Source organism: Macrobrachium nipponense, chromosome 14, assembly GCF_015104395.2.
Source record: "Macrobrachium nipponense isolate FS-2020 chromosome 14, ASM1510439v2, whole genome shotgun sequence".
In the NCBI taxonomy this organism is placed as follows: Eukaryota; Metazoa; Arthropoda; class Malacostraca; order Decapoda; family Palaemonidae; genus Macrobrachium; species Macrobrachium nipponense.
The window spans coordinates 33,900,763-33,926,544 of record NC_087207.1 but is presented as its reverse complement, the minus strand read 5'-3'; the positions used below and the strand labels follow the sequence as shown (position 1 = coordinate 33,926,544).

Sequence of the window (25,782 nt, the reverse complement as noted above, 5' to 3'; positions counted from 1 at the left end):
GATTGCTGGAGTTCTTGCTGAATGGAGGCTATCAGTGGGGCAGCGGACGAGGGGTCGACGTAACCCGTCGACTTGCCCGCGGGAAGATCTGGATGGCCAGCTTCCTATCCAAAATGTAGGGCTGGCCCTTGGCGGCGTTTTTTTCCAAGCCGCCCACACACGCTTTCAGGGTGGCGAGGGCGACTTCCCTCACGCCGCTAGCCTGAAAGAAAGGTGAGATTAGCTGCCAATTGTGGAGGGGGTTAACAAACTTACGACTAGAAGTTGTTAGTAAAATCATAAGTAAGTCTATAATGGACTTACCCCATCTCCCAGCTGACCGACTAGGTCGTAGCATATAGCGCAGGCCTCAGGGTGCCAGACGATCAACTCGTTGAACGACGTGGCACAAGGGGCGTGGGACCTGCACTCGTCATGTCCACAGGGGTCGTAAAGCGTCGCATTACAAGCTGGGACCTGGCAGTTGGTAGCTGTAAGTGAAAAAGTACATGAGTACCAAGTAAACACTTACAGTCTAACATATGCTCCGCTGGTGCCGGAGCGATAAAGTTAGATAAAACCAGAGCCCCGCCAAAATACGTGTGGTAACCAGGTTGGAAGATAGGCTATGGCTCCGCCGATGGCGGAAGCACAAGAATCAACCAACTAGGAGTGGTGGTAATGGAAACCACGACGGAAAAAGGCGGGGATGGTTGATAAAATAACAATAATAACACACAATTCATTGTAAAATATCTTAGAATTAGGGTATATATCCTTAAAATAACAGAAATAAAACAACTTCTCTCACCCGTCTACTAGAAGAGTGCGTAGGTAAGGGTAAGCTCCCTTCCGGTAACGGCGGAGAGATATAAGGATATAGTAGGCAAGCAACCGAACCACTCGTAGTGCCCACCCTGCCCGCTAGCGGAGCCAGTAACCTATAACCAAAGGTGCCCCGGCTGCGACGGAAGGCTCCTTTCGTATCGTAAGGGAGGTGGCTGAGCAACTGGGGAGGGGAGGAGGAAGGTCTCGGCGAAACACGGCGGGAGCGAGAAAAGGGGGAAGGATGGCCTACTCCTCCCCGCCTCACCAACTACCCGCATGGAGACCCGGTACCTCATAGTGGTCGCCCTATACCCCCCGCTGGGAGGACCCCTGGTCACCTCCGAAAGTGTGAGAGAAGGCGATGAGGTTGTCATAACAACCAAGGGGTCCCCCAGCTCCCCCCTATATCGGAGAGGGAGGGAAGGGGCAGGGTAAGGTGCAATGGAACACGTGACCGCAAGTGGCCTAGGCCGCGAGCAACACAACCGTGGTAGGGCCACGTGAACCAAGCTGAACCAATACATGGAACAAGCACCTAGGCTAGCCTAACACCCTAAAATAAATAAATAAATATACATCGAAGGGGGAAGAGACACTTTTAGTAAAAGAGAAAGAAGCCCAGGAGGAGGCAGACTGTTCCGAAAAAACAGGAGCCTACTCGGAGCCAGCGATAGCCGATGTAGAGCAAGAGCCAGGGATGCTGGCCGGAAATAATGATAATAGCCCTAATACCAAGCTAGGAGAATGGTAGGAGGGCTGAAACTAGCTAAAACTCGATGTAAAACAATGAATGTGATAACGTAAGCCCATAAGTATAAGAAGTCCAGTATGGAGGACCGGAATTCTTACGAGGCGGCATGGCCGCCACGAGACAACCGGGGAACCGTATATGACCTATTAAGAGGAAAATACTGGTACCCGGAAGATAAAACTATGGTAAAATGTTACTTATGAGTTACTTAACTTAGCCGTGGCAATAGCAGAGCGTTCCATCGTAGATAATACGAGATAAATCCAAAAAGATGCACAAGCACAAGAAATGGTGCGACTTGTCGCAAGCGCTAAAATTTTAAGGATGTCCGCTAGGGGCGCTGCTGTCCGTGGCGTCCTCTAGTAGTAGTAGTAGAGGTTGCATCGCCCGTTGGTATCAGCTCTCTCTTGGGGGGATTCTGACAGGAAGTTCTAATTGGTGTTTGGCTCGTGGTAGTGTTCCACACTCGCCCCTTTATCATACCGACACTTCTTTTTAAGAGTGAGCGAGTCAGTTTTGTTTACTGACATTTTCTTAATTTTGTTTTTCTCTGGTAATTTTAGGCTAATTTTACCTAGAAAGAATGATATTAAGGATACTTTCATAGGCCGACACGAGCTGAGCCCAGAAAACAAGTTCTTTTTCCTTATTGGGCGTGTTATGTTACTGCGCTATAAACATACTTAAAAGAGAAGTCATTAACTGGTTATCAGTGTCATTAACCGAAACTTAAGCCATAAATCACCGAATTTCGGTTGATGTCAGCATTTGCTTATCGGCATCCCCCCCAAGAACACAATCCTCGCTGATAATTGGTGATTGTTTGTATCTGAAAATATTAGTACTACATAAAACATATTATACATACATGTACCATAAAAATTCTCTCATCTCTGAGAGAGAGAGAGAGAGAGAGAGAGAGAGAGAGAGAGAGAGAGAGAAATTACATGAAAACATAAGTGGCAACATGTCCCCCCCCCCCCCCCCCCCCACCCCCCCCCCCCCCCCCCCCCCTTATTTGACAGCTCTGGACCTCAGCTTAGCACCTGGCTCTAAAAAAAAAAATTGCAAGGTAGAATGGATTTTCCCTCAATCTTACATAACCTTTTAATTTATAAACTAAAATCTTACTGAATCACTATGATATTTTCTTTAATGAATTAATTTATTGCAGTTTACATTAATATTAATATTTAATAATTATAAATCATTTATTTATCATACAAAAAACATACATTTGATATCATTTAATCTTATTAAACTTGCTAATACAGTAATAATCAATATTAATATTTGAAAATTAGTAAATCATTTGTGCATCATAAAAATATATTTAGTCATGAAAATAACATCAAAATGCACTAATTAGTGAATACCGATCATTGGAAAAACCCAAAACAGGCGAATTTCCCGCGAATAACGGGTAGATATGGTCCAAAGAAAAATCTGAGAATATTCCACGAATCTCGAGAATGCGAATATGGGGGTTGACTCTATAACCTTTCACTTAAACAATACTGGAATGGAAAAAGTCATAAACATATAAATTTACTACAATTTCGCTGGAATAGTGAACACACTATTAAGCAAAAGTGGTGAAAAAAATTTAATCAGATTTTTATAGCTAACAATAAATACTAATCCTGCAAGAAGTGCTTTGTGGAACTAAAGTTCAACACCAAAATTGTTCTGTCAATAAATGCAATACTTACATTATTACGCTACTTGTCTATCACCTCAGTAACATTTTACGTTGTTACACTGCTAATTGTATAGATAAGTTAATCAAAAGATTGTAAGATTGCTAGTGAAACGGTACTATCAAACAATATCCAGTCAGTAACAAACGTAAACATGGTTCGTTGTTTACATTATAGCCCATTGCTTGGCAAAGAATAATTAAACAATTAACTGCAATTTTGCTGTAAATGTGAACTACTGATGTACTACTCCAGTAAAACACAACGAAACACGGAAAAAACTCATCCTGAAGCTTTCGGCTAAAGCTATTCAACTTTTGGTTTGGATACCGAAGTCCAGTAAATACTGGCAAAAAATTAACAACAGCTGCCAACACCAAATGTTATCACCAGGAGTCACAGACATGGAATAAGCTAGTCTGCTGTGTTGTTCCTAAGCCTCTCGCTAGGGGGTGAAGCTGGTGTCACGTACAAAATATATGTGTCGCTACTACGAAATCTGAATCTAAACTGTTGCGAGTAAAGGAAACTAATAGCTATGTAATTAATAGGCAAGTTACTTAATTATAATATATCATTATACATTCTGTAATAACGATATTCAATCATTACAGCAGCTACCAATCATAAATACAATCTACAATCAAAGGGCATGTGATCCTCTTTTATCATAGTAAAAGGTTTGCTCTTAATTCTTTTTACTACTTTTGCCCTACAATATTTTAGTAGCAGAGAGAGATACAATGGTTGAAAGTGGGTTGGACAAGGCACTAGCCATCCACTGAAATACTAACACTAGGGTTAATAGGCCCATGCTCAGGCTGGCCATCCAGTTTGATGTAGGACCCCTTACCATAAGCCTGATGCTTTCTCTTTGCCCAAACACACCAAATTTTGGGCATATTCTCAAACACTGTCTTTCTCTAAACATCAGACAACGCTGAATATACTACACTTACTTTTTCATCCTCATCAAAATACTCAGCCTGTAAATTGAAAAATAACTCAAAAAGCGGTCAACAGTATGTCCAAACCCAAAAGAACATTAGGTGGGTTAGTTTCTCAGAAGGGTACATGAAACTTGTAAAAGTATTTCTGCATTCAAAGTTGTACTAGTTCTTAAAACAAAATGGCCCAGTACACAGCAACCTTCACGTAGTCAGAGGGTGCAAAGAATCTCCAAAGAAGATAAAAATACACAAGTTCATCACAAATAAGCAATACAGGCAGTCCCCCAGTTATCGGCGGGGTTCCCTTCCCGGGGGTGTGCTGATAAGCGAAAACCACCATTAAACTGAAACTTAAGTGATTTATGGCACAATATGACAAATTTTCTAAGACAACCTGTATTTTTCATAGCTACAAACCTGAGGTCTTAACAATACGATAATTTGTAGCGCCTAGCTGGATCCAGTTAAAAAGCCGATCATCTACACCAGTCTTTCCCAACTCAGGATGACTTAACAAAAAGAGAGGTGGCTAGAGCTGGGCAGTATAACGTTAAGACCTCAGGTTTGTAGCTATAAAAAATGCAAATTGTCTTAGAAAATTTGTCATTTGTTCATACGTGAACAAACCCTCGGTCTTAACAATAGGATAGACTCATACTTGGAGGGAGGTATAAGTCATCCTAGACTGGCTGGGGGCCTACCCGCCAGTTCAGCTCTCAAAAGAAATAGTTCTTGGAGAGGGACTGAAGCCCGTTGAGAAGCTAGATACACTAATACCTAACCACTCAGAACCTGAGTGATGTACAATGATATATGGGATAACCATTGTATAGGGAACCAAGGAGAAACTTTGACTGGCCAATAACAAACCAAGGCACTAGGGTTTGTAGTACTCCCGACTCCTTGCCAGGAGCGGAGCTATGCTACTAAATAGTTGGTAGATATTGTATACTGCACAACCACACTACCAGTATGACTACCTCACTCACCTGTATAAGACCAGTCCAGCAAATGACGTGTCAATTCCTTAAACCGCCCAAAGGAAGAAGAAAGGTATCTAGAGAAAGAAGGAGGCCAGCCAACTCGCTCATTCTCTCATCCACACAATCATCTTAGGTAAGATACAAAGGTGCCCCATTAAGGGCAACTATGAGTTAACCTGTTGGGTAGCCACCACAAGACCCAGGGAAACCGTGTCCATAGCTCTGTGGGCAACATCGTTAAGATAGGAGGAGGTGAACGTGGACTGGCATAACCAAGTACCAGTGCTCAGCACTCGATGTACAGCCAAGTTCTTTTTGAAAGCCAGAGAGGGACCAATACCCCCAACGTCATGTGCTCTAGCCTGCACAGATGTGGTGATGGAATCATCAAGCGTCAAGTATGCCAGTCTGATGGCTTCCCGTATCCAAAAAGAGATAGTATTATTAGACACCTCTTTCTTTGTACGGCCTGTACTGACAAAAAGTCTGCGGCAGCCTGGTCTAAGGTGCTGAGTTCTTTCAAGATAGCAACACAGGGCCCAGACAGGGCGCAACAAAAGCTCTTGAGCATCACCACCCACAAAGTCAGTCAGTGATGGAATGGAAAACGAAGCGAACCTGTCATCATGCACCGAGGGCTTTTGGTCTTGGCCATGAATTCCGGGACAAATTCGAAGGACACTGACTTCCAACTCCTGGTGTGCTTCACCTCATAACTCAGACCGTGGAGCTCTCCTACCCTTTTGGAAGATGCCAAAGCCAAAAGGAAACCTTTCTTGAGTGTCAGGTTCCAGTCAGATGAGCGACGCAAGGGCTCATATGGACTCTTAGTCAAGCTCTTAAGCACCAAGGAAACATCCCACGTTGGAGGCTTGAGCTCTCTAGGAGAAGTCGACTGCTCAAACCCCTCAACTAGCAGGGAAAGTTCCCAGGAAGAGGAGATGCCGAATACCCCTTCAGGCGTAACACAAAACTCAGAGCCGCCCTGTAGCCTCTAATGCAGACATGGACAAACTGTTTTTCTCGTCTCTGAGGAAAGTTTAAAAAGTCTGCTATTCGCAGAAGTCGCGAGTGGAGAAAAACCCCGTTTACGACACCAATCACAGTAGATCGCCCATTTGCCTTGGTAAACTGCGGAGGTTGACTTCCTCAGACTGCTGGACATGTGCCCAGCTGATTTCTGAGAAAAGCCTCTCTCTCGGAGGAGATAGTTGATAGCCTCCAACCGTGAAGAGACAAGGATTCTACTGACTGGTGGAACCTTTCTGCATGGGGCTGACAGAGATGCACCAAGGGGGAATCTCCCTCGGAACCTCCGACAACAACGACAGCAGATCTGGAAACCATTCTGCCTGAGGCAACAGAGGGGCTACCAAAGTCATTCTGAGACCCTGTGAACCCAACAGCCTGTTCAGAACCTGATGGATCAAACAAAACGGAGGGAAGGCATGCACTTCCAGGTTGTCCAAGGGATGTTGGAATGAGTCTTCCGCCAATGCTAAGGAATCTGGGACCACTGAACAGAACACCTCCAGCTTCCTGCTGTAGCGTGTCGCGAAAAGGTCCAGCATGGGGTCTCCCCCCAAATCTGGAAAAGCTTGTCTGCCACCACTTGAAGGGACCACTCTGTGGCCTAAGATCTGATCCTGGCGACTGAGTTTGTCTGCGACCACGTTCCGTTTCCCTGGGATATACCTGGCTGAGAGCTCTACCGAATTGCTGATTGCCCACTGGTGAAGCTCGACGGTCAAGGCATGAAGTTGCTGAGGAAACCAGGGCCTCCCTGTTTGTTTATTGTAGGCTACCATCGTGGTGTTGTCCGACATGAGAACGACACAGTGACCCTCTACCATCCCCCAAAACTCCTTCAGACCCAAGAAAGCCGCCTTCAACTCCAAGACGTTGATATGCTGCTGCTTGTCCTCCAAACCCCAAACGCCTGAAGTGATGAGGCTGTCTAAGTGCGTGCCCCAACCTGCGAGGGAGGCGTCCGAGAACAGAAGGAAGTCCGGAGGGAGAGAACGCAGAGGGACGCCCTTCAATAGATTCTGGTCGTCCAACCACCAACGAAGGTCTTCTCTCAGTTCCAAAGACAGTGGGACCATAAACGGGAGAGTCCCCCTCCGGAGACCATAATTCCCCCAGTCTCCATTGCAGAGACCAAAGATGAAGGTGCCCATGAGGGACCAGCTTCTCCAGGAAAGATAGCACTCCCAGAAGAACCTGCCACTGATGAGCTGACTGATGCGACTTTGATAGGAAGTTGCGCGCCACAGCCCGCAACTTCTCCAATCTCTGATCCGACAGGAAAACTCTTGCCACTGTCGTATCGATGACCATGCCCAGGTAGAGAATCCTTTGAGTGGGTACGACGTTCAAGTTTTCCTGGTTGACTAATATGCCCAGGTCCAGACAGAACTAAAGAAGACGATCCCTGTCTTGCAGCAGCTTCTCCCTGGAAACTGCCAAGACCAAACCAAATCGTCGAGGTACCTCAGCAACGGATCCCCTGAGCATGGGCCCAACTTGACACAAGAGAGAAGACCCTTGAACACTTGAGGGGCTTGTGGCCAACCCGAAGCACAAGACTTTGAACTCGAAGATCTTGTCCGCCAGAGGGAAGTGATGGAACTTCCTGGATGTGGGATGAACAGGGATTTGGAAGTATGCGTCCTTCAAGTCTATCGACAGCATGAAGTTGCCTTCCCTCACGGCTGCCAACACTGAGCGTGGGGTCTCCATCTTGAACCGTGTCTTCCTGATGAAGCGATTCAAGGTGGATAAGTCGATCACAGACCTCCATCCTCCCGACGCCTTGGGCACCAAGATGTGACTGTAAAACCCTGGGGACGGACGCACTACTTCCGCTATCGCATCCTTGTCCAGCATTTTCTGCACTTCCTCCCGAAGAGCCAAGAACTTCAGAGAATCTGGGGAATACGTCGTCCTGAGCTGCGGCTTGTCCGACAGAGGAAGAGAGAAGTCGAATGCCAACAGGTATCCCACCCGAAGGACATCTACCACCCACTTCTCCGCCCTGTAACTCTGCCACTTGGCCCAATGGAAGTATTGCATAATTGATAATATGTAGTCTTTCAAAGACTTTCCCACTTGACTAGGTTGCCTATAATATTTCTTGCCTCACCATTACCAACGGAATCTATATTTTTCCAGGTCACTACTTGTAGATTTTGTGCTACTGCCTTTACCCGCTGAACTGAACAATTGTCCACATTTCTTTATTCAGCATTCCCAAAACTCCCCTACCTTTTTTGCTATTGATATTCATTTACGTATACGTACAGGCAGTCCCCGGTTATTGCCGATCCGGTTTTATGGCACTGTCTAGGGCCATAAAATCAGCAATTTATGGTGCCATAACGGGATGAGTTCCGGTTATCGGTGCTATAAGGGTTTTTATAGCATGCTATAAGGGTGCTTATGGCACTGATAAACCGGTTATCAGTGCCTTAATTGCCATTTTGTTCATAAGCGAACAAACCCTCGGTCTTAACAATAGGATAATTTCTCGCGCCCAGCTGGATCCGGTTAAAAAGCAGATGAAAGCAAGGAATCTTGTGATATCTGGCAACTCATGCGTAGATCGGGTGAAGAGTGGTCAAACGCTGATCATCTAATCGTCTATCTTGTTCGCCACCGATGTTAGAGAAGAGCTGATGCTTCTCTCAAGGCATGTACACATCAGATGATAGTCAATTGCCTTCTAGAGACCGAGATCCCTGTGTTGGCAAGACAAAAGTTTCTCATCAGAAGTTGAATCTCAACTAAGGAGAAACAATACTATATTACTAGTGAATGACTAAGGTGAATGTGGACCTACGTCTTCACAGTTGAATTGAGAGACACACACTCTCAAGATTCTGATCATAGAAAAAGTCCTGTCGATGACACCAACCAGTGATGACGGCTTTAATCCCTGTTGTTTTACAGAGGACTGAAAAAACTAATCCACTATTCCATTGCTGTTCGGCAAGAAAGTCGGAGTTTGCAATGAAAACACAGGGATTGTACTGCCTGAAGAACTGCTTCTTGTGGTTGGATCAGGGAGGACGTTTCTATTTACTTAGGAAGCAGACCTAGTAGGGTGGGGAACAGGCGAAGTCTTCCGTTATTCATTTACAATTCGGGGTGAAGAAAGAATAATTGAACACCCAACAAATTATGAAATGTATATTAGAAGACAAACTCAAATTGTCTGAAGAATATCATTCTGTATCATCGCAGCGGCCGACAGGGCAGGTGTGATAAAATGGAAGACTAGGCTACAGACTTCTGTTATACCGTGGAGTAAACAGAAAGATGATAACGAGTCTAGTGAGCTATATCTCTCTGGAAATTCTCGCAACAGCAATATGCGGTGCAGGAGAGATGGGCATACACATATGCGAGAATTCCAGCCAACCAGAGACCTAAGTCTGTGATTGCCGGGCAGAGATTCGAATTGGTAGTCAATCCTCGACAGAGGAGAAACAATACCAAACCGCAATATCTTGGAGAGTAAGCAGTACTGAGGCAGAGCCATACACCGCTCGCTCAACTTGTCATCCTGAGTTGCCTGGTAGTCCATTCCATGAAGGAATGCTTTTGGCTATAACCCTCAAGCGCAAAAAAGATACACTTGAGCATCTGCATTTTAACCGAAATGGGGGAAGAAAACATCATAATCAGTGATAATGCAAATGCTGTGGTGTTGCTAGGAAACAATACCACTAGTTATCTCAAAATCAAAACCGGTAACTCCTGGGAGGCCTGAAAGGCCGTCCTGAGTTCCAGGTCAATTAAGAGAAGGTACTATTTGTCTCGGTCACATACCAGAAGAGTTAACTTAAAGGTATGTGCCTACTACTCGGACAATGCAACTGATAACAGAAGCATGTCGAGAGAAAAATATACTTAGTATATTTGTAGGTTCCTGTAAATCGCACTCCAGCCTAATTCTTCTTCATTCGAGGGACAAGAATAAGGACTGGAAGCAGACCTCCTTCATTCTCTAATGAAGAGAGTGAAGGTGAAGTTTTCCCAAAGGGAGACTTCTACGGTGATAACAGGATACTGAAGATGACTAGTTTAAGCCAAACTGGTTGTTCCCAAAACAGTAGCACTGGAGAGGCATTCAAACCTCTCGGTGCTATCCATCCTGAACAGATTGACGTATGTTTGGGAAGATCCTAGGATTGAACCAAAAATAACAATTCGTCGAAAATTGTATTTTTCCTAACTATACAAACATGAGGTCCTTTACAATAGGAAGGTAACTTGTGGCAGCTGGAACAGTCGTAAGCTTCGAACAAGGGAGTTCGGTAGTTAACTGCTTGTCCGACAGTGCGCGCACCGCGCGACTGGGAGGTGAAGAACCACTTTGCTTTAGGCCCAGGAAAACGCAGAGTGAGGGGTGGCATGAGATGGGACTATGTGTAAAGGACCTCAGGTTTGTATAGTTAGGAAAAATACAATTTTCGACAAATTGTTATTTGTTCCGATACGAATACAAACCATCGGTCCTTTACAACAGGAAGACTCACTTCTTGGTGGGAGGAATCTGAGTCTTAAGAACAACAGACTGGTGTTCGCCCAACCTTGGATTCCCTCCCTGGTCGAAAGAGCAGAGGGAGGGATCATAGCCTCTGCCCAATGATCGGGGTATGTACCGCAGGATCAATGGTCAGACCTCTGGACCCAAGTAATAAGAGGGAGGCAAGCGTACCTCTTAAAACTAGCAAGCAAGAACTTGTTCCTATTGCAAGAGGCAATATGAAGTCATGGGTTTGTCTCTTGTTGGCTTCCACTTCCCCCCCCTTGTAGGAGGAAGTGGTGGATATTGGCTCCTATCCTACTGAAAGGGATAGGACGGGGCTCAGTCGAGTAGCTCACCTGCATCGTGTCCTGCTCCAGCGAAAAGATGGGGAAGAGAAGCCAGTCACACTCTCATTCACTCATCCATTCATGCAGTCACACCAGGATTCGAATTTGTTCTGTCTGCTCGGGTGCTGAGTAAGCTACACAACGTGTTGAGCAGCCACCACGGGTCCCAAGGAAAAAATGTCCAAGGACCTGTGGGCAATATCCTGAAGGTAGAAGGAGGTGAAGGTGGTCTGGTTAGACCAGACCCCTGCCTTCAGGACCTGCACCACGTAGAAGTTCTTGCGGAACGCAAGAGAAGGACCAATACCTCTGACTTCGTGGGCTCTCGGACGAACGGTACGGATGTCGTCGCTACCATCAGCTTCGTACGCACTCCTGATCACCTCATGCAGCCAGAAGAAATTGTGTGTTCTTGGATACTTCTTTCTTGGTCACCTCGGTGCTAACAAAGAGGCGTCGACACTCAGGCCTGAGGTGCCGAGTTCTCTTCAGATAGCACCGTAGCGCCCTCACAGGACAAAGCAGCATCTCATCCGTATCGTTGTCGGTGAAGTCCATTAGGGAGGGGATTGTGAAAGACTTGAACCGGTCGTCAGGGACCAAAGGATTCTGAGTCTTAGCTATGAAGTTCGGGACGAAATCGAGCGTCACAGATCCCCATTCCCTGGTATGCTTGACGTTGCAGGAAAGACCATGAAGTTCCCCTACTCTCTTTGCCGATGCAAAGGGCCAGCAAGAAGAGGGTCTTGAGGGTCAGATCCCTGTCTGATGACTCTCGGAGTGCCTCGAAGGGCCTTCGAGTCAAACTCCTAAGGACGAGTCACATCCCATCCCTGGGGGGCCTGAGTTCCCTGGGTGGGCAAGACCTCTCAAAGCTCCTCATTAGCAAGGAGATCTCGAACGAATTCGATATCTCCACCCCCCTCAGTTTCAGGACTAGGGGGCCAGGGCGGCTCTATATCCTTTGACTGTGGGGACAGAGAGGAGCTTGTCTCGGCGAAGAAACACGAGGAAATCCGCTACCTGCTGAAGAGTGGCTCTGAGAGGAGATAGACCCCGTCTACGACACCAACCACATAAGACGGCCCACTTTCCCTGGTACACAGCTGCAGAGGACTGTCTGACGTGCCCAGCCATCTCTGTTGCTGCTCGGCGAGAAAAGCCTCTCGCTCGCAAGAGATGGTGGATAACAGCCAGCCGTGAAGATGTAGAGACTGGACTGTCTGGTGGTACCGTTCTACGTGTGGCTGGACGAGAAGGTTGTGCCAAGGGGGAATCTCTCTCGGTGCTTCTGCAAGCAGAGCCAGCAGGTCCGGGTACCAAATGGCCTGGGGCCATTTGGGAGCCACCAGGATCATCCTGAGATTCGGGGTGGCCAGCACTCGGCTGATCACCTTGCAAATCAGGCAGAACGGGGGAAAGGCGTACGCGAAGAGGTTGTCCCACTGGTGTTGAAGAGCGTCCTCTGCTGCTGCCCATGGGTCCAGCACAGCTGAAAAGAAAACCTGAAGTTTCCTGTTGTGCTGGGTGGCAAACAGATCCACTACTGGACGCCCCAACAGGTTGAAGAGCCTTTCCGCCACGTCTGGGTGTAGGGACCATTCGGTCCCTATCACCTGATCCCGACGGCTGAGCTTGTCTGCTACTACATTCCTCTTGCCTGGAATGTAGCGGGCTGACAGCTCTACCGAGTGAGCCACGGCCCACTCGTGCACCTGCAGCGTCAACTGGTGCAACATGAGGGACACTAGGACCCCCTGTTTGTTGACGTATGCCACTACCGTGGTGTTGTCGCACATCAACACCACCAAGTGTCCCATCATGCGGTCCTGGAACTCTTGGAGAGCGAGGGACACTGCCTTGAACTCCAGGACATTGATGTGAAGGTGCTTGTCGTGATGGTTCCACACTCCTGCAGTCAGCAACTCCTCCAGGTGTGCGCCCCACCCATCCCTCGGTCGACGCGTCTGAAAACAGCAACATCTCCAAGGGGGGGGGGGGGGGGGGTGCAGAGAGGCACTCCTCTTAAGAGGTTCCTGTTGTCCAGCTACCAGGCTAGGTCCTGCCTCACCTCCTCCGTGAGGGACACTGGGAAGTACGGTGGGTCTCCTGCCTGTGACCAACTCTCCTTTAGTCTCCACTGAAGAGACCGCAGGTGAAGACGCCCGTGAGGGACTAACTTCTCGAGTGACGACAGGTGGACGATCACGACTGACTTTGCCACTGCTGAGCTGACTGTTCCTGCCGAGACAGGAACCGGTCGGCTGCCTCCCTGAATCTGCTGATCAGCGAGTCCGCGGGGAAGACTTGCCCTACTACCGTGTCGACCAGCATACCCAGGTACTTCATCCTTTGCTTGGGCTCGAGGTCGGACTTCTTGAAGTTCGCCAAGATCCCCAGATTGCAGCAGAACTTGAGGAGTTGATCCCTGTCCCGTAGCAACTGCAAGCGGGAGCTCGCCAGGACTAACCAGTCGTCGAGATACCTCAGAAGACGTATCCCTGACGAGTGGGCCCAGGCAGACACCAGAGTGAAGACTCGCGTGAACACCTATGGGGCGGTTGAGAGACTGAGGCAAAGTGCCCTGAATTGGTACACCGTCCCGTCGAGGATGAAGCGGAGGTACTTCCTGGAGGATTGATGGATGGGTATCTGGAAATACGCATCCTTCAAATCCACTGAAAGCATGAAATTGTTCTCCCTGATAGAGTCGAGTACGGAACATGCCATCTCCATCGTGAACCGAGACTGGCGAATGAATCGGTTCAGGGGAGAGAGATCTATCACCGGCCGCCAGCCCCTGAAGACTTTTCCACCAGGAAAACACGGCTGAAAAAGCCCGGTGACTGATCCCTGACGATCTCCACAACTCCCTTGCTCAGCATGGCTTGGACTTCCTGTCGAAGGGCTATGTCCTTTGGTGTTCCAGGAACGGTCTGAAGATGGACCGGGTTGGAGGTGAGGGGTGGCCGAGACTCGAAGGGTATAGATACCCCTCCCGAAGGACATCTAATATCCAGGTCTCCGCTCCGTAGGGCTGCCATGTTGCCCAATGGCTCGCCAGGCACCCCCCACTTCCGGCAGCAGGTGAGGGGGAACGCCGTCCCTAGCGTTTCCCGCCTCTCTTCGACTTCTTCCCTGCTCCCCCTTGTGGGAAGGAGGGCTGATTACGACCGCTCCTGGCAGAAGTTGAAGGCAGAGTCTTTCCCCGGGGCTTTGACAATGTGATCGTCTTAGCAGCCGAGGAAGCGCTAACCAAGCTATTGGGCTTGACCGCAGTCGATCGAGGCTGCCCAGACGCCTTCGAGACTGCCTGGTGTACCAGACGGTCACTGTCATCAGTGCGCCGTCATTCCACCGCAGCGTCCACCATCTCTACTGGGAAGAGAGAGGAGGAACTCGGCACTGGTCCGTTGCGAAGACCCAGTGCCGCCTCACGCCCAGCTGCCCTGGTCACTCGGGTGAGGACTGCGTCCCTACGCCGAAGTACCAGGTTGGCCCACAGGTTTGCCGTCTGGTGGGCGAGGTAAGAGATGGCTCTACCTCCAGACTGGCACAGCCTCCCAAAAGACGGGTCACTTTCAGGATAATATTTCCCGAGGTGGCCGCGACCTTGGACACCTGTGAGGGACCACAAGTCCAACCAGGAGACTGCCTGGAAAGCCGCCATGGCGGTGGATTCCAGTGCAAGTGCCCACCGTCGTCTTGGGTTCCTTCTTAGGACCTCAGAACGACTCGAGCCGGGACGTGGGATCAAAAGGTGGGAGCGGCGATCCTTCCTCGAGGTCGTTGTGCTGACAAATCAGTGCAATAACCTCTGCAAACGACCTCTGGATCTCAGGAGTGACTGCGTCTTGAGGGGTTGGACCGTCAAGCCCCTCCAACAAGAACGCCTCTCGAGACCCTCCTCCTTCAGAAGGAGGAACAGCGACAGACCCCTCCTGGTCTCCTCCTGCCACTTGCACGTACGACCTGGTCGGTCCTAAGACCGTGCCTGGTTCGTAGGGCGTCGTGGTCGAACTGCTCCGTGTCGCCTCGCCCTTCCCGGTGTAGCCTGAGGAAGTTGAAGGAACCGGAGAGGAAGACCTGACGCTCCCCCCTCGCTTACTGGCAGAACCGGTGTGCTTGGGGGCTGCAGGCGATCACCAACCCGCGGTGGTGATCGAGCTGCAGGCCTGGTCGCGCGGCTCTCCTGGGGAAAGCGGCTGGACCGAGAACAGCGGCTCCGTTCCCAGTTCGTGCGTCAAAGGAGCTGCTGCTGGCCTCCCTACCCGCCTGGTCCCGATGGGAGCGGCGGTCAGGAGACCTGCAGAGACCACTGTCGCAGTGGGAGCGGTGCCTGTCCTCACGGCGCGTCGAACCGTCGGAACCAGCCTCCGATTGAGGGAACCTCTTCCTAGCCTCGGCCTGTGCCGTCTGGGACCGTCACGTCAACCCTGATAGCCTGCGGCTCGCTACAAGAGCAATCGCTGGCCTGGCGGGAGTCACCTAAGCGACTCTAACCAGTCTTCCGCTCCATGCCTCGGTCCTGGCGCCGAGCGAACTCGGAAGCCTGAACCTTGGCTGTACAGTTGCCCGCAGGAGACCGTACACTCGGTACCTCTCGCGAACGAGAGGCCGAGCCAGAACCTGGTGTAGCGGTAGAACCTCTAACACCAGGTGAGGATGTACCATTGTTAGCCGGTACCCCTCCGGCCTGGCCCTTTGGTCCCCATCTTCTTCTTCCTTCGCGGAAGGAGAGACGGCCCCGCTCCGAAGGAGCAGGAGGACCAGCGGAAGGAAGGCCCCGTCTCACCGGAGTGAGACGGGCCCTTAGAAGCTCCAGAAGGAGACTTCTTAAGGGGGAGGAGGCAGCTTCTTCTTCTCGGCTTGGAAGCCTTGGAAGAGCCGGGGCTATTGCCGAAGCTGCACCTGTCCGGAAGGACCCGCGATGGGCCAGCAACACCATGGGCAGGAAGAACGTCGGCAGGGGCTGGTCCAGGCACGGAAGGTACGGCATGAGCGGCAGGTACGGCAAGAACATCAGGTACGGCAGGAGACGGGGCAGCAGCCAGCGACATCCTGGGTACTGGTGGCAGATCCAGGGGCAAACTCTTAGGGCACTGAAAGTCGGGGGCTGGGGCGAGAGCGACGAACCCGGGTGGAAGCGGCAAACCCCTCCTCGGAAAGACAGCAAATCGAGCCTGCACCGAGCTGAAGGAGTCACCGAAGCCACATGCTGAGTATAGACAAGTGAGGAGGGGCGGCATAAACCCCGGGGTCGAGACGGTGGTGGTGGTCACCAGTCCATGGGTGACCTGAGCAAGCACCCGCCAGATGATGCAGCAGCCCCCGAACGCTCGGTGTGCCTGGAGACCTAGCGAGAACCATACCTGGCCGTGGTCGTTGCTCGCAGCAGAAGCACCTGAGGATGGCAAAGGTCGGGTTGGTTAATAAGAGGGGTTACCCCTCGAACGGGGGGAGACAAGCCGCACCCCGAGTGAATGGAAGACCCCGAATACAACTGTATGTCGCGGTATCTCGCCCCCTCCTCTACGCTTGATGGATCGGGCGAAGAGAAGGAACGAGAACCCCCCCTTCCCCCGAAGGGGAAGGAGCCATACGCGGGAGCTGAGATGGCGGGAGGAAGGAAGATGACGTGTCTGTGACCAAGGGAGTCGCCAGAGAGCTATCCGAGGACTCCTTGGCAGGCTTACGTCGCTTCCTCCTACCCTCATACAGCACCCATTCTTCTCCGACCAGGAATTACATAAATCACAGGGCCTGGCCCGAGAGCATTCACGCCCCCGGCACTGAGCATAATACATGGGATCCACTTCGGGAAAGGAGCGGAAGGCCCCCGGCGACTTACGGCCCTCCACACCAGGGCAAACTCTGCGGCTGTTGGGGGGGTGGGGGGCGCGGGGACAGCTCCAATTCATGAGGATCCATAATAATACAATGCAAACAATACAAAGTACACATACTTACAGTATTTCTCACACACACAACAAATCAAGTTTGAGAAAAAAAAACAAAGCATATGACGAAGAAGCAGGCAGAGAGATATGTAGAACACGTCTATCCACCAACGCGGCCGAAAGCAAAGTGGTTCTTCACCTTCCAGTCGCACGGTGCGCGCACTGTCGGACAAGCAGTTAACTACCGAACTCCGACCGATGGTTTGTATTTGTATCGGAGGAACTTGTAAACTGTGGTCTTGTATTTAAGAATATTTAAGTTTCACTTCATTTTCAAATTGAAAAGAATATACAGTATTGATTTACATGTGAAACAAGAATAAAAGTTGGTTTACTAACCTTATCAACATATTCTTGACCCTTGGTTAAAAGAACATAACTACACTTTGGGTAAAAAATAGCATGTACCTCCCAAGGAACATCCCCATTCTCCCAATTACAGATTCCATTCCACAATGGAAACATCGGACATGGTCACCTGGCCCTGTGTCAAGGAAGACGACATGTAATATAAATAAATCAATAAAAAAAAAAAAAAGTCTTAAAAACTAATACACTTTCAATATACATATTGAATTTTTAGGCTTATGTGTAATATGTACTACAATGCAGCATTACAAATTGATTGGATATATTCTACAAAAACGAAGTCATACTGACCACAATAGTAAAACCCAGCTTCTGCTAGTTCACAAGGCTGTTGTTTTACACCTTCTGGCCAACTTTTAAAAGAATTAATGCGACTGTCTAAAGTGATGTATTCTTTGTGCCTTGGACCTCGGTACTCATGCAATCCAATATCTTTTAAATTGATCCCATTCTTTTTATCTGTGATTTCTGAAATAAATAAACTAATATTAGGGGCCAAGCAAAAAGAAACAAGAGATAAATATAGTAAAAGACTTTCAATAAAAACTGTATTTCCTGGAATTAAAAATGCTAATTATTTCTGAAACAAGTTTCCAAAATTTAACCAGTGTCTTAAGAGACCGAGAGTTATACTTTTCATAGGCCTATACTAATCACAGGGGAAGCTAAAATTGTTAGACAGTAATCAGAAGTCCTGTGTATGACCTCTGAATGAGGAGTAAAAATAAAATTTCATTACCAAAAAAAAAAAAAAAAAAAAAAAAAAAGGTAGAACAAAAAAACAGCAAATCTTCCAGTCAAGTCATTTCAACATGCAGAGTTTTCATTGTCAGAGCAGTTTTTATTAAAAATTAAAGGGAAAATAAAAAAACTGACTTACACAAGTTTATGCATCTTATGTCAGTCAGCAACAAATGTTAAAACACCAGTTTAAAAAGTGCAAAATTACATGAAAATGTTGAAATACAATGAGTCATTGGTTAGTTGCAGATCTGCAGTTGGGGGATCAGTTAGGCACAGGTTTTTCCTTGGACCGCTTCTCAGTCTATATCATGGGTATAAATACTAGCAGAATCAGTAGACTAATCCTCGACAGTGGTGCAATAACCACTGACATACATGAAAAGATTGATGTTATATAAATTGACAATAAAGGTAATACGTAAAACCATTTTCCATAGATATAGAGGGGAGAGATTGGACAGACAAGTGATGATCGTGTGCACGGATGGGGCCATAGTTATGTGATGATTCTGAGAAATGGTAGAGACAGCAACTGCAGAGACCAGCAGCAACAAAACCACTTCTGGCACCAGTGCTGGGCCATCAAACTGTGTTCCATACAGAAACTGGATCACACAAGAACAAAGGATCATATTTCACAAGATACTGACATTTTTTTCTTTCATGAAAATCTTTATAACTGTGTTGAAACAACCTCAAGTACATATGTGTTATTCACAGTCAACTTGCAGTGAACTACACAACTACTTTTTGAGCTAATAAAATAATGAATGATGTAATAAGCTTTTCATTAAAGCCTCTTTGTCATTAAATTCATGTAGCCTAATAAATCAACATGTAGGGTTACTGTCAGTCCATATAACAATGGTTAGTCTGAATTTTCCCTACTATACTAGTATACTACAATATACATAGTATCATGAGGCCTAGCCCTGGGTCTGCTGCAGTTAAGTGTAAATGAAGTATTATAATGTCATTTACAATGTCATCAATAAGTTCTTAACCCTCCTTGTATCCAGAGGACTCAGTTGAATTTGATCTGCCAGAACACTTAATCCTTGTAGGCTTTTCTTCAATTTTACCATTATCATTTTTACCCTATACTTCAAATCTATACAACATTATAGCTTTAAAAATAAACTTTACCAACTACCCAGTCTACCAGGGTAAATCATCAAATAACCAAGGGTAGCCTTTCAGAGTCTAACCTTAGCTAGCAAAGGTAGACCCTCCACAGACTATGAAATACAGTCTTGGCTAGCGATGAAAGCCTAAGCTATTCTTACAGTCTAGCCTAAACCTTAGACTGCACAATGTAAATAAATACTATGTTGAATTATAGGTCCGTGTGATTGTGACATGTGACATAGCTTTATATGTGGTTACTTTATGTCTGCAGACTGCATCACATAGTAATCATTAGTAAATAAACATTTTGCCATGTTATTTCTCTAACAGTATTCATGTGCCTTTATATTAGATTCCATATTAACCTGTGTTTTATTTTTCGGTAAATCTTTTAATGAGCCCCTCGTTTCGTAATTGAAGCCTTTTCAGAATTATTTGATTTTTATTTTGTTGTTGCTGGAACAAATACTTTTATGCACAGTATATCTAAAATTACAAATGTACTATTTCTTGAGCAAAAAAACTAAACAATACTGTCCTGATAGAAGAACCATGGGCAATCACCACTTGTGATGACCACAGCACAGGGAAGGAAGGTGCTTATGCCACGGCAAAGCACCAACCTGAATAGAGTAGAAAGTTCACTTGGACAGAACCGAGCACTCGATTCAGCTGATCCAAGCAGGTTGAGCCGAATCGCGTGAGCTGAGCAAATCATGTCAATGGAACTATGGGTAGTATTCATCTGCTGAGAACTATCACTTTCCTCCCCATAGGCACTAGTCTCCTTCAAGGCCGAAGCCCCATCGAGAAGAAAGTTAAAAAAGGGATTCTATGTTTGCTATCCTACTTGCTTAGACCCTAAGGTCCAAGTACAGTGGTACCTCGACATACGAAAGGCTCAACTTACGAAAAATTCGAGTTACGAAAGCAAATACGAAGATTTTTTTGGCTCTACAAACGAAAATAGTTTAGGATACGAAAGGTTGTTGCTGTAAAGTCCCGAGATTCGCCGGACCACTGATAAACATTTTTTTTTTAAAAACTTGCGCGCCGCCAACTGAGTAGACTCGCCACCATCCTCCCGCTCTCCCATTGGTTCCTGATGCTAGTCACTGCCATAAGATCCTGCTTTCCTATTGCTCAGCATCTCTCCCATGATCCCATCATGCATCTACGTAGCGGCGTGCTTTTTCGGCCACTCGGCAGCAGCATTGTTATCGTACGCACGCAGAATTTGTTCGTTCTATATGATTTTGTTTATTAACGTAAATTCGTTAGTGATTTCGTTGTAGTACTACTTTATCGTGTTGTGTGAGAACTTTACTACATATGTATACTACATAACTTAATTACATACAGTATATACGTAGTCATGGGTCCCAAGAAAGTTGAAGTTCACGGAAAGAAGAGGATGCTTTCTTTGGAGATAAAGATGGAGATAGTAATTAAAAAGTATGTAGCTAGCATGCGATTGAGTGTGATTGCCAAGGAATATGGCCGAATCCATCAACAATAGGCACCATCCTTAAGCAGAAGGAAGCCCTCAAAGCAGCTACCCACCTTCCAAGGGCATGACGAGAATGGAAAGGGCTGCTTCTTGTCTGGATAAAAGACAAAGAAATCGCCTGGTGATACGATAACCGAGAACGGCAATCTGCCACAAGGCCAGCGCTATTTTCGGCGATTTTGATTGCCCAGGCCGAAGATGACGGAGGAGAAGGGACATCGACGCCAACCCCAGACTTCAAGGCTTCTCATGGGTGGTTATAGAAAAATTCTGTAAACGGACTGGAATCTATTCGGTGGTGCGGCTGGGGAGGCGGCCAGCTCGGACACGAAAGCAGCCGAAGCCTTTATTAAGACGTTCGACGAGATGACAATCAATGAAGGCTACAGTTCTCAGCAGGTCTTCAACTGTGATGAGACTGGCCTTTTTTGGAAAAAAATGCCTCGTCAGACGTACATCAAGGAGGAAGAGAAGAAGCTACCCGGGCAAAGCCTATGAGAGACAGGCTTACGCTCACACTTTGTTCGAACGCCAGTGGGGATTGCAAGGTGAAGCCCCTACTTGTCTATCATTCGGAGACTCCTCGAGCCTTCAAGGCCCACAAAGTGCTAAAGGAGAAGAATTCCACTGATGTGGAGGGCTAATGCGAAGCCTGGTAACGAAGACTTTTGTTCACCGATGTGGTAAATCTGTGTTTCGGCCCGACAGTGAAGAAATTCTTGGAAGAGAAGCGCCTCCCTCTGAAATGTCTGCTGTTGTTGGACAATGTCCCTGCTCACCCTCCTGGCCTCGAGGAATATATCCTAGCGGAGTATTCTTTTATCAAGGTTCTTTATCTTCCGTCTAACACCACCCCTCTCCTCCAGCCCATGGACCAGCAAGTGATATCGAACTTCAAGAAGCTGTATACGAAACATCTTTTCAAGAGATGTTTCGACATCACCGATACCATGCATCCGACTTATCGACCAAGCTTGGCAGGAGGTTTCGAGGCGAACCTTGAATTCTTCGTGGAGGAAACTCTGGCCTGATGCCGTATCTGCCCGAGACTTCGAGGATTTGACGTGGGCGAAGCTGGTGCTGCAGATTCAGGAACAGTTGACGATCCTGAAACTGTTTCGCGACCAGATCTTGACGAGATTGTTGCACTTGGCAAGTCCATGGGACGGTCGTCGACGAGGACGACATCATGACCTTCTCGAGGAGCACCAAGAGGAGCTTATGACGGATGACCTGAAGAGTTGGAGGCCATGCAAATAACGTTGTTCAAGAAGAGTTCTCTAACAGCAGCGAGGAGGAGGAGGACGACCCTATGACAACGGCAAACATTAAGGATGCTCTAGCTGCTTTTCATAAGGTGCAATCATTTGTAGAAAAGAGACACCCCGAAAAGGCTTCCACAAGTCATATGCTTGCGCAGTTACGATGACGTTTGCCCGAGTAGTTTCAGGAACATTGTGAAAAGTAGGCAGAAGCAATCTTCCTTGGATAGTTATTTTTTAGAGAGGCCTTTAGTAGGAGTAAACAAAACAGAAGATCCAATTGATACTACGAAAAAACAAAGTTGAAAGTGGTGAAGAAATTGAAATTTTGTCAAAAAACGTAGTATTAAAAAGTTAAAAAAAAAGTAAAAATCAAAAAAAAGAAGAAAAACAAATTTAATTTTAAGTAAAGTTAAGTGTTACAGTTTTTTTAATGTGTTTTGTAAAGTTTAGTTTATGTTTAGTGACATTTTTAATGTGTTTTGTTAAGTGCACGTACTACGTACATAACAATTTTCTCTACTGTTTTGTCCTCCTCCTCTGTCGCCACTTTCGGAGATAGCCTCACTCGAAAGGTAAGGTTCCACATTTTATACATACGTACATACAGTATTTCTTGTATAACATGTACACTAATACACTTTATTTACAGGTACATATTAGTAGTACGTATTAGGTTAGGCATTGAATGGTCCAAATTGTTGTAGTATTCATTGTTTATTGGCCAATTTAGCTTTATTATAAAATTTACTCGGGTGTTTTTGTAGGGCTTGGAACGGATTAGGCATTTTACATGTAAAATGCAGTTCAAGATACGAAAAGCTCAGGCTACGAAGGCCGCCTCTGAACGGATTAATTTCGTATGTCGAGGTACCACTGTACAATCAAAGTACCTGACCAAGCACTTAAAAAAGTGCTGTCAAGCAGTGTCAAAACTCATGTTTCAATACTTCTCTCATTTTATGCTTAAAAACCAGACTGGAAAGCAAAATCCCCAATACTGATTGAGAAACGCTCAAGATTCCATAAAATCCTTGGCAGACAACACCACATCAGCCAAACTCTCATGGTTCATAAATAAAATCCGAACGCTCAGTGAGCTCCTGAAGTTCCAAGAAATTTGAGTGCTCAGTGATACTCCAAGTGCTCATGATTCCAAAGAATCCGAAGCGCTCAGTAAGAGAGAGAGAGAGAGAGAGAGAAGTTAGAGAGAGAGAGAGAGAGATGAGAGGAGAGAGAGAGAGAGAGAGATTGTTTATATAAGTGCAAAATTAAATTTAGATACAGCCTGTCTGTATGACACAAACAAGAGACTAGGCATTACATTTAGTTCTAGTCCACTTTTCAATGCCATAACCATTAAATTAGATTATGTTTGGGGGCAAAGGTAATGTATGTCTATTAAAGGTCAAAGATAATGGTAAACTGATTACATAGCATTTAGAGATTCTCTCTCTCTCTCTCTCTCTCTCTCTCTCTCTCTCTCTCTCTCTCTCTCTCTCTCTCTCTCTCTCTCTCTTAGACAACTTGTTTGTAGAAGTCGCTTATATTCAATTATTAACAAAACATACAGTACACAATCAAGTTAAGATCCCTTGATAGAATGTAATGAATATAACTGTGTTAATCAGTAAATATAGAACAATTTTATTTACCAAAAATTTCAAACAATCATTTACAATAAAATCTCTTGTAGCTTATGATGTGTTCTGGATGGTGTAAAGATTTCATAAATATTTGTTTGCCATACAAAATAATTAACAACAATGCTGTGTAATATATCTAATATTTATCAACAATGCACACATAAAATACATTTGAAGGAAATGTTAATAAGATTAGTTACTACTTCTTTTGCGTAAAACCAGCATGTGTATATGTACATGTATATGTGTGTGTGTGTGTGTGTGTGTGTGTAGACTGTGCAGGTGAATGCTTGATCATTTTCAGACTCAGCACAGGGCGTTTGGTCAAATGCCACCTTGGACACAACTATACGAATAGAAGTACCACCAGCACTTTGCATCAAGTTCTAGAAACTTTGGCTGGTTAGAACCAGAAAAGGTGTTTGTGGAAAAGGTGTTTTTTTGTGCGATTTTTCAGGGAAATTCTCAAGCGCTTCTGTAGAATGCTAAACACTGCTTTTTGGGATGCTGTACTGGAAGGGCACTGAAAAGCCCAGGCTTTGGTAACCTGCCAAAAGGGTGGGTGTTAAAGACAGACAAAAATTAACATCTTAGTGGCCTATTATTTCTATTAACATTTTGGTGGTTTATTATTACCTGTCATCATTTTATTATCAGTTCTTCAACATGTATTTTGTGGTGTTGTGGAAGTATCACAGACCTAGTAATTTTTAATACTAATGAGAGACGTTTTCTCTCTACAGATGTTTCATGAGTGTGTTGCCTTGTGTTTCTGGTGACAAAGACTTTGTCATATAATGTGAGGTGATGTAGATGGGAATTAGTCTTACATTTCATTTTATTCTATAATAACTCTTAAGTTTGTTGGGGGAGTGATTTGATAATTCTCTATATATAATGGATAATTAATATCACATTTTTCCTTTAACTTCTTGTTGTTAGATTTACAGAATATAAACTATTTTGTAGAGAGAGAGAGAGAGAGAGAGAGAGAGAGAGAGAGAGAGAGAGAGAGAGAGAGAGAGAGAGAGAGAGAGAGAGAGAGAGTTGGTCAACATCACCAGGTAATACAACAGCAATTTGTTTTGGTTACACATATATGCATCATGTGTGTTTGCTTGCCTTTCTATTCTTTTCTCGGTTATTTAAAAATAAATATATCCTATCAAATTTGTTATACATTTTATATACAGCACATCTTGGTTTTTATTTTGTGTAAATTATTGTTACTGTGTACATATTACATTCCTTGCTTGTAAGCAAACTAAAGTGTGCTGTCTGTTGTTTACAGACATGTTTTGAGTATACAGTATGTGAAGGACTAAAGGTACAGAGCTGTTGTATTATATAAGCAGTGTTTTATCATCATATCCTGAAATTTCCCATTATCTGACAGTGTCTTGGATGTATTAATACAGTTATGGGAGTGAAATATATACCCATGTTAAAATGTACTGTCAAAAATAAATGAAAAAAAAAAAAAAAACACAGTTTTAGGGAAATCTGTATCTTCCCTAGGTACAGGCAGCTCCCAGTTACCCTAGACTTGTTAACGATGCCTTAGATGTCACAGCCACATATTTTGCCCAAACATGTAATAACTCTTTGATGAAAATGTGGAATTTCATTTGCCTAATCATTTACTATGGTTTGCATGGTAGTTCTACGGATTCAATGAACTTACTGGTAAATCTTGCCCAAGAATGAGAGAGATAGAGGAGAAACGTCCCCTTTTTTCAGAATACAAGTGTTTCTTTCATCTCTTTATTTATTATATATTCTAGTTAAATAAGTTTAAAAAAAAAGCAAAAGAGAATGATAAAAGTATCGTTGGTAACATTATAATCATTGCTTAAACACTACAGCCATAAGCAACTGAACGAAAACAGTTGCTTTGCTACAACAACTGAACCGAACCTGATGATAACAATGTTTTGCTTGCATTTCAGCCATCACACTAGAGTAAAAAATTACCATACTAGTTATATCACATATGACATTAAGTAGAACAGGACTTACAATATTTTTGCATTATAACTTTGTTTGCTATAGAGAAAATATTGGTAAGAAAATATAGTACTGCTAAATC

General features: G+C 45.7%; 1 protein-coding gene across 3 annotated transcripts in view; it reads right to left on the bottom strand.

Moving 5' to 3' along the window:
• The window catches only part of LOC135226451 (baculoviral IAP repeat-containing protein 7-B-like), a 130,823-nt gene that overhangs the window by 91,138 nt on the left and 13,903 nt on the right, over positions 1-25,782 (bottom strand). The gene's annotated exons all lie outside the window — the stretch shown is intronic.